The 10469-nt window shown below is 35.3% G+C and overlaps 1 long non-coding RNA gene across 1 annotated transcript; it reads right to left on the reverse strand.

Annotated features, from left to right (window-relative positions):
- Positions 1-1843: 1843 nt before the first annotated feature.
- LOC133522993 (uncharacterized) lies at positions 1844-4103 on the reverse strand. Its single transcript, XR_009800173.1, has 2 exons — positions 3834-4103; positions 1844-3261 (listed from the first exon to the last, which is right to left on the reverse strand). It is a non-coding gene; the product is annotated as an uncharacterized LOC133522993 (long non-coding RNA).
- Positions 4104-10469: the final 6366 nt, after the last annotated feature.

Genomic DNA, 10469 nt, shown 5'->3' on the forward strand with positions numbered 1-10469 from the left:
AGAGCGATAGAGACGGACTTACACGTTCGATTTAGCGACACCGGTCGGCCTATTTATATTGCTGGCATTTTTAAAACCGACCACGACTTCGTGTGAGGTGAATCCACCGGGATCCTTGTATAGGTTAATTATTTGCCGAAGATAGCTGTTTGATAAATAGTTATCACATATACAATTTTTTTGATTTTTTCTGGTGAGAGGGACAGAGAAAAATATATTAACATTTCTTTGATGCTAAGAATCTACGCAACAAGCTAGCAGAAAGTGTCACGCTGAAGATTAAATGTAATAACCTCTAAAGGCCTCTCGCCCTGTGACAAATCACACGCGGTTTTAGATACATTGCCGGCTAAGTGTGGTCAACCAATGCAGTTGGCAACAAACATAGGTAGCATAGGTTTTGTCTATTTAATAATATGAACGAGTTTACCGCGAAATAATAATGAAATTATGTCGCGGTAGCCTAATTCTAGTTTTGTTCTATTAGATTTGGCTTAAAGGATTAAGGAAAGGATCCAGGCGGTAAAATTTCAATAGAAAAAAGAAAACCGGCCAAGTGCAAGTCAGACTCGTACTGGAAGGGTTCCGTACCATTATCTATAAAAAACGGTCACCCATCCAAGTATTGACCCCGCCCGACGTTGCTTAACTTCGGTGATTGGAAAGAGATATTTATTTTATTCTGTTTTTAGTATTTGTTGTTATAGCGGCAACAGAAATACATAATCTGTAGAAATTTCAACTGGCTAACTATCACGATTCATGAGATACAGCCTGGTTACAGACGGACGGACAGACGGACAGCGGAGTCTCAGTAATAGGGTCCCGTTTGATCCTTTGGGTACGGAACCCTAAAAACAAGAATTTGACACTATTCGTAGGACTGGCCGGTAAAACCTATGGGCCAGCCAACCCCATTCAATGGATTCGATAAAAAAATATCTTAGTTGTTCCCAGTGGTAACAGATGAAAAACTAATTCCCATGTTACCGATAGCAACAACTTGGTGGTAGTAATGCATACTTACGATATCAGCCCGCATGTAATTAATTACTTACAACATTCCATTGGTTGGACCTCTGTCACGTCACTTGAATGACGTTAGGACAGGGATGGCGGATCTTTAGTACCTATATGTATAATTTATGAACTATTTTTCGGATAGGGCGGTGTACTGAATTAGGGCACTTATATTAGGCAATACAGGTGTGGAGAAGAGGCAGGGTACAGAGAAATAGCGTAGTCAAAAACGGGTTCTAATATACTTTCTGAAAATTAAACTCTGATGGTAATATTATACCTACGCTACATAGTCAAGTCTTACCTAAGTGATTTGACCTGCTGAAAATAAAAATGTCATAATAATTTTGCGCCTGCTACCACCCACCACGGCCACACGGCCACGGTAAAAGAATTAGACATGGTGTATTCTCATCTGTTCCCACAATACATGTCCCCACCGGGCACAAATGGGAAGAATCCATTCACATTGTTGCTGGCGGGTACAAATGAGAATGAATCCTTCTCACCTGTGACCGCCTCGGTTTCTTCCTGTCCTTATTATTATACAAATGTCGATTAACTGTTTCGAATAGCAACTGTCAAAACAATGACAGGAAAAAACAGAGGCGGTCACAGATGGGAATGGATCCTTCCCACAAATGGGAATACACTTTACACATTCCCTACTGGCGTAAGAAAGTGCATGTACCACTGGTATCATCAGCACTGTACCTGCTTCATACATTATATGTATTACGTATGATATATGTATTACGTATGATTATTCATATATAGTACATACTAGGTATTTCAAATGCCTAGGGAAATAAAACAACAAGCATGACAACTACTTATTTCATTTATTTTGTAACAACCTAAGCTTTTGTTGATTTTGAATCCTGTTTCTTTTTTGTGATTTGCAGTAATAATTGATTTTTGTTTCAATGAATTTTTCTACACTGTATTTCAAATGCTCTGTACAGTATATATTATATGCGGTAGCGTGATCTATTTTTAAAATACATATTGAATGATTAGTCATGTTTTTTAATACATTTAATTTATGTTTTATAATATTAAATTTGTTATCCTCATAATTTGTTAGACAAACGTCAATGACTTGGTAAAAATTGACACTTATTGGGCATTTTAATGTTGTTTTCAGCGAGCCCATAGGTTTTCTCTAGTATAAATAATTGTTTTTTTATCACTTAAATCGACATTTTTAGTCATCGACTTCAAGCATTTGTTACATTTAAAGTTGTTGAAACATTTGTTTGCTATATATATCATGCGAAATAAGTGACAGAGCATTGTTCGAGAGTCGGAGTCCCTGTGCTATCGGCGCGGGCGGCTGTGCGAGATGTGCATTGTGCAGGGCGTCGGAGCCTTCTCCACTTGCTGTAGGGCCGTGCTGCGGGGCACAACACTTGCTGTAGGCTCGGGTGTATCCTCGGAATCCGAACTGAGGCTCGGGCTCCGGCTCCTTGGTGAGGTTCCGTCTATTGTCAGATAGGTCACAATTTGATACATCTGTCTGCTCGCAATTTTGATGACCCGGTAGCCGTACTAGCATTTCAGTTAAATAGCTACGAAAGACTGACCTTAACATTCGAGCGCTTGGATTTTTATTGTTCCCGCCCTTTATATGTTGAAAATAAATTTTCTAACACATCCTGATTTAACCTGTTTGTTAACAAGTACTGTACACCTTCGGTGTTTTCTTCTGTGTACAATAGTATTATGCCATTAATGCTTTGCTGTAAGCCCTCGAAACAAGGAGGCGTAGTGTTCTTTTTTAGATTTCCTTTAACAACAATTTTTTTTAAGTCTTGTAGAATTCTGAGACCATTTTCTAATGCTTGCCTCGCAGCGTTATCTTTTGTTAATCCACATTTCTTTGGATTCTTGTCAAATTTAGTTTTGCTGTTGAGAGCGTCAAACAAGTTGTTTATCTGAACAATAAACTGAGCTCTGTTCGCAGCAGTAGGGCTTGACAGTTCTCCTGTTTGTATTGCTGTTTTGATCGCTGCGCCAACTGAATGGGAAAATATTTGTGTAGCTAATTTTACACGTGAAGTAATCTTTTTCTCTTATGGCACTCCTCCATGCAAATGCATGTTCAAATTTTGACGAAGTTGATGAGCTTCCCGCTTCTTGATCGTGTAATACTTGCAACGCTCGTTTTCCATACACATTTCATGGGGTCAACCTTTAATTTTTGTGGTGATGTATCAGGTGTCACTTCAACTGCAGTTCCTGAAATTAGATTTGGAATTGAGAAATAATATTTGGATACAAATATAAAGAACGAAAAAGTTCCTTTAAATAAAAATCGGCCAAGAGCATGTCGGGCCATGCTCAGTGTAGGGTTCATGTATCATGTACATTACAAGTATAAGGGAGTACCTTCGCAGCGCTTTCTACGTCTTTTACTAAGATGAGAAAACTTTTGCAATAACTCAAAAATGGCTGGACCGATCATGTTCGCTATAGTTTTCATTGAAAATATTTAATAACCTTTTATTTTACAAATTAAAGCAAGAAATATTACTTCGATAATCCGCGAGAAAATAACGTATTATGTCAATCAGTGCTAACCCGTTATACTTACTTGCGTATTTTTACATGCAATTAATGTTCCCACCCTCCCACATTACCAAAAAACAAAATTGGTAATGCATCCACATTACCAAAAAACAAAATCAACCCCCTACACCAAGAACATTTTAACAAGTGAACAATAAAAAAAACTTGGACCGAACATGAAATTCATGACTTGTCTAGTTATAGAATTTTTTTTGTAATTAAGTAAATAAAACAAAACATACCTGAATTGTTTATCCATGTTCGTAGACGATTTGTATCCTTTACTGGAAAACGGAATAATGAATTGAGTTCCGCTTGTATTTAGGCAATTTATGTATTGACAGCGCCGGGTAGGAGCCATGTTTTTTGTGTTTCTTTGTCCGTTCAGTGTGCCTTGTTGTCGTTATCCCTTGTCAACAAATCCGTATCGTGGAGCAATCGTAAGTCCGTAGAGAATGCCGAAGTCAAATAACAAAAAAACAAAACAATGAATAAAAAGTAATGAATAACAAGGAGCGTGTTAGATTATTATTTATAAATTGTATTATGTATGAAACTGACCTGTTTCTCTGACTTCCAATGTTGATAAATATTCATTATTTAAACACTTAACTCAATATCACGCGAAGTTTACACAATTTGTGATTTATGTGGGTACGATACGAAACCACGGTTGTTTAGAGAAACATGGATAGTGGTAACTTTGAGACGGTAGTTAACCTACTAATAAGATTCGTAAACTATTTTAAAGTGATTATATTATGTATTAACATTACTTATTAGTAATTATGTATAACGGAGTTTATTGAAAATAATTTTATTCTGCATTATTCGATAAATGAGAAGATACGTTTGTGACGTCACTTCTCGAACGACAAATGGCATGATTAACCAGTTGTGAGTGGCTGGTTAGCAGTGGATATAAAAGGGCCCGACCTGTTTCATTTTGGATCATTCTCATTGTGATTCTTCGTTGCGCTGCAGCACTGAGTTAATCGTCGCCACAGGAATATTGAAAGTTAAGTAAATACTATGTTGATCATTATGTTAATGTTTTTGTGCTTACTTGATTAATTTGATGAATTAATTATTAAATAATGTATTGGTGAATTATAAAGTATTAGTGATTGTATTTATTAGTTGTTGGTGATAAGGTTAATAAATTGGTTTATTAACTATAATAAAAAGGTCTTATTTTCAATTATATTTATTCATTATTTAATTTATCATACTAGTAATCCAAATAGCATCTAGTGATAGTTTTGGCAGTTTCTAATAATTCTGAATCGGTAAATAAATAACTTGATGACAAGTTATGCCGAATTTATACAGCTAACTTAGTTATCAAGCAGTATTGTAAATTTAAGGTAATATTGACTATTAATTCTGTTTCAATTGCTTGTTTGTATAGCAGCAGGGTTTGCTTTTATCTGCTCGGACGTCCATTTTAATTTATTATTCTAACATCAGAAGTTGGGATAGTATTCAGCCTTACTTTAAAAAATGCTTATGTGATTTCAGAGAGATTTGGAAGCTGTGCAAGGCCTTCTGAAAGCGATCAAGGATGCTGTCTCCGGTGCTCTCGGAAAAGACGTGGACATTGCTTTGCCTACTTTCGACCCTGCTACAAGCGACAGTGGAGCAGAGTCCTGGTATATCTATAATGATGTAAATGTTAAAATTGTATTTTTTATAGTAACGTTACCTCAACATCAGAATCGCCTATATATTACAAATAATTTGCTGTACTATAAAACTGCACATAATGTGAAATGAATTGTCAGATTGGCCGAACGGTTTTTAGAGAGTTTAACAAACAGTAAATACCTGCACCGTCGGAAAATCTACAGGATATTCACCTTTTCATTTCATTATGTATTTATGTACACGAACCTTAATGGATCTTTTAATTATACAGAATTTTGAATGATAAACTGTATAATTTTTTAGTTTTGACACTTGGAGACTTTTACACCTCAATAATTTGATATTTTTTTTTGTGTTATTTTTTTTAAATATTTTTATTTACTTTTTTTAATTTGACGTTTTCATTGGTATTTCCCACGTTGACGTGTAAAAGTGCCCTGGTGGCCTGTTCGCTGAATAAATGTTGAAGGTGCAATTTACTAATAATGTAATGCTGGTAAATATACATTTTGTGAAATAGTATTTTGTACAAGATAATATTATTATCTGCTGTAGATTGGTTAAAAAAAAATACGCTGGTCGGCCACATACTTGATACCGATTGGTCTCACTGGCAGAGTGTGAATGTGATCGGTATGTCTAGGTATGGTTTGGCATTTTTCATACACTATTTAGGTATCCGCTGGTCGGTCATTTACTTGGTGTCAATTGTCTCACTAGCAGCGGGTGAATGTAATTGGCATGCCGAGGTATTTGGCAATACCCACATTTTTGATACACTTAATTTGGTATCCGCTGGTCGGTCATATACTTGGTGTCAATTGTTCTCATTAGCAGCGGGTGAATGTAATTGGCATGTCTAGGTATTTGGCAATACCCACACATATTCGCTGGTCGATTTGAATTGGGCTAACATGTATATTCAAGCAGATCATGATATTGATTATACGAAATTTGTAGAATAGGATTATTGATTGTCTAATTATGCTTTTGGTACTTCGGGAACGAAGTACACGTCAGTATGGCCGTGTTAGATTATTATTTATAAATTGTATTATGTATGAAACTGACCTGTTTCTCTGACTTCCAATGTTGATAAATATTCATTATTTAAACACTTAACTCAATATCACGCGAAGTTTACACAATTTGTGATTTATGTGGGTACGATACGAAACCACGGTTGTTTAGAGAAACATGGATAGTGGTAACTTTGAGACGGTAGTTAACCTACTAATAAGATTCGTAAACTATTTTAAAGTGATTATATTATGTATTAACATTACTTATTAGTAATTATGTATAACGGAGTTTATTGAAAATAATTTTATTCTGCATTATTCGATAAATGAGAAGATACGTTTGTGACGTCACTTCTCGAACGACAAATGGCATGATTAACCAGTTGTGAGTGGCTGGTTAGCAGTGGATATAAAAGGGCCCGACCTGTTTCATTTTGGATCATTCTCATTGTGATTCTTCGTTGCGCTGCAGCACTGAGTTAATCGTCGCCACAGGAATATTGAAAGTTAAGTAAATACTATGTTGATCATTATGTTAATGTTTTTGTGCTTACTTGATTAATTTGATGAATTAATTATTAAATAATGTATTGGTGAATTATAAAGTATTAGTGATTGTATTTATTAGTTGTTGGTGATAAGGTTAATAAATTGGTTTATTAACTATAATAAAAAGGTCTTATTTTCAATTATATTTATTCATTATTTAATTTATCATACTAGTAATCCAAATAGCATCTAGTGATAGTTTTGGCAGTTTCTAATAATTCTGAATCGGTAAATAAATAACTTGATGACAAGTTATGCCGAATTTATACAGCTAACTTAGTGTTATCAAGCAGTATTGTAAATTTAAGGTAATATTGACTATTAATTCTGTTTCAATTGCTTGTTTGTATAGCAGCAGGGTTTGCTTTTATCTGCTCGGACGTCCATTTTAATTTATTATTCTAACAAGCGCATACGCAGGAGTCACATATCGAAACGAAACCACACTAACCACAGACACCACAGTATGTTCCGTTCCGAAACAGAGGAGAGGGCCTACCGCGAACCACCATTGACGTGTTGCCTCTCTGTCGCACTTGTAACTTCGCACGTAAATGTGACAGGGAGGCAACACGTCGAATGTGGTTCGCGGTAGGCACTCTGCAGTGCAAGTCAACGATATAGTATTGCCAGTTTAATTTCTATCAATCCCCACAAATTCCAAAGTATCTTTATTCGTTTAAATTAGAATTGAATTTGAACACGGGTCTTAGAAATATATTTTAAATTTATTTCTTCGTTTAAATATTATTAAGAATAAAAATAAAAATATTTATTCTTATTTTACCTTTTTACGTGATGTAAAATATGTAGGCAGGCATGTATAATTGTAGGTAATAACGTAATCAGGTTGGTATTGGTTGGTACGGTCAAGGAATTTAATTTCTTACCCATTTCGTACCTTGTCACAGTGACAAACAACATGAAACTCGCTAGAGACCTCATACTATTGTCACTGTGACAAGGTACGAAATGGGTCACAAATTAAATTCTTTGACTGTACTTATAATACATATTAATTAACGTTATACATAGATTTTATTTGACTAATATTAACATAATTTCATGTGGAGTTTAGATAATGGGAACAAAATTTTTAACGTTTTTAAAAGACAATACATACTCGTATTAGCGAAATTTTTCAAGGCCTCTACAAACCACACCGACAAATTGCGTGCGATTTGTGCGGCATTTGACCGATCGGTTGAATTTGTTGCACTTAATTGTCGGTGATTATCTAAAACGCAAGTAGTTCTTTATACTCTTGCAAAAAAACTTTGTGCCTAATGGAAAAAGGCGTGAAATTAAAAATATGTATGGGCTATAGATCCTTCGTGTCTACTTTTTGCCGCCTTTTTCTACTGACAAAGCTGGATTTTGAGAATATACAAGGCCTTCATTGGCCTAAGAGGACTTCATGTTTACAGTTTTAAAAAATATGGTTTCTACAGATACCATGTCTTGCAACATGCGATTTCATATAAATACTATAATAATGGCCTGAATACATTGTTTAAAGGTCCCTTCTTTTAGTTTTTCTTAAATAGCTCGTAAACAGTGGCCCATACCATAAAATGTTCTTTCACGTAAACAATCTATATAAAATTGCCTACAAGAAAGATTTAGTACTTTTTTTCGCTAGTATCAACATTTAAAAATTGTATTGAATTTTTTTGTAGACAATTTTGTGTACATTATTTACGTTTAACAACGTTTTTGCGATGTGCAAATCAACTGCCGCAATGCAAGCATGTTACGCAAATCGCATTTAATTATTAATGAAGTTTGTAGAGGCCCGGCCCATAGTCTCCACAAAATAATGTAGTAGACTGCTCGCAGTGGTAGCGTCGTTGCCAGCTCAACAGAATGCGTTCGAAGCTGAGCAAGCTGACAACGTCGCGAGGCAAGTTTCGTAATGTCTCATATCTTTATCTATAATATCTATATAATTAAGTATCAGAAGACACCATAATTATGTTATTAAGTGCATGCCGGGGTCTATAACTACATAAGAGTACCTAAAGCGCTTCACACGCCTTACTTAATCTAGTATAAGTTTGTTGGACGTTGGAACGACTTTTTGGAACGAAGTTCCTTGTTGGACGGTTGGCGGATGGCGGCTAGGCGAAAAAAGTGTAATAGTAGGAGATACGTTATAAGGAATTACATGGACACTTATTATAGGTGATAGAAGTTTCAAGAGGTACGGTTAGATAAACCGGTAAGGTCCAGTAGGTAAACAAATCAAGCCGAAATAATTGCTGATCGGTAAAAGTCTAGTTAAACAATAGCACAACAAATAGTAGCGGGATAAGTATTGAGTCAAAATAAACGTGAGGCGAGTCAAGAAGGTAGAATCATGACAATGAGCATGAGCTATAAGCTATAGTACCTGGGCGACCGAGCTTTGCTCGGTTATAACTATTTATTGTAATATGGTGGTGTATAGGTGATAATCTTAACTACATTTTTTTACTAAATTAAACTTGTCTAAAACAATAAAAATTTAAAAAATATATATATATAAACTTGAACATATATAAAAAAAACAAAAGTTAGTCACCGGGCGAGATTCGAACCCGTAACACTCGTTTCTAGCAGTCCGCGTCTTAACCCGCTGGGCCAGACGGACAGTGGCCGGCGACACGAAATTAGCGACCATATTCTGCGTCGAAAGAAAAACGCATGAAAACTCGAAAACACGCGTTTTCCCAAACATAAGACAACTCTAGATCGATTGTATACCCCCAAAAACCCCCATATACCAAATTACAGCGAAATCGTTAGAGCCGTTTTCGAGATCACAGAAATATATATATATACAAGAATTGCTCGTTTAAAGGTATAAGATAAACGAAAACAGTTGTGTGAGGTACAACTTTTTGTTGTGATTTTTGCCCGAGGAAGCATTTCGACAAACTTGAAAACATAATTATGTATCTACGACGATCCGAACTTTAGGATGCGACGTTGTCAGGTCATTAGCTTCACGGTCACAGTCGTTGCGATTTGGCAGGCTGGCAACGTCGCCTGCTTTCATTGAAGTACAAAATTATTGTTACCTGTCTATGATTGTTACCAAATTGTACTTTCATAACGTTCCTTTCTACAGCACAACATTTTTTAAAACAGTCCCCTACTTCAGGGTAAAGTTGTCAAGTTGTTTCTTAAAAAACTTCGAGATTGGAATGGAAAAGCTATTTATTTTAAAATTAAAGCATATGATATTTTATTGTTTTTTTAAACAATATATATATTATGCTTTATTTTATTCTAACTGAACACACATGCACTAGACAAGCAAAATCGTGAAGTTATTTTTAGGGAGACAAATAAATTTAAATGGCAACACTCAAAATAAGTTGTCACTGTTCCAATCCAATTTGTAATGAAATGGTTTTGTAATAAATCTTTTTTTGATTTGATTCTAGATGTAGAAATTTGATTAGATACATACCTATGAACGTCACTTGCGACTTTGTCTTGCAGGCACAAAATAGTGAATTCAACTAAAGCAAAGCTAAAGCTATTGAAATGAAGTTCCGGTTTGGGAATCAGTGATGAAAATTGCATGCGAATGGATTATCACTTCAGGTAAGTCGTGCTTTAAATTTAAATCTTAATTTGTGTAAATACTGAAACAATTCAATACCTACTCTT

This window comes from Cydia pomonella, chromosome 11 (assembly GCF_033807575.1).
Source record: "Cydia pomonella isolate Wapato2018A chromosome 11, ilCydPomo1, whole genome shotgun sequence".
Lineage (NCBI taxonomy): Eukaryota > Metazoa > Arthropoda > Insecta > Lepidoptera > Tortricidae > Cydia > Cydia pomonella.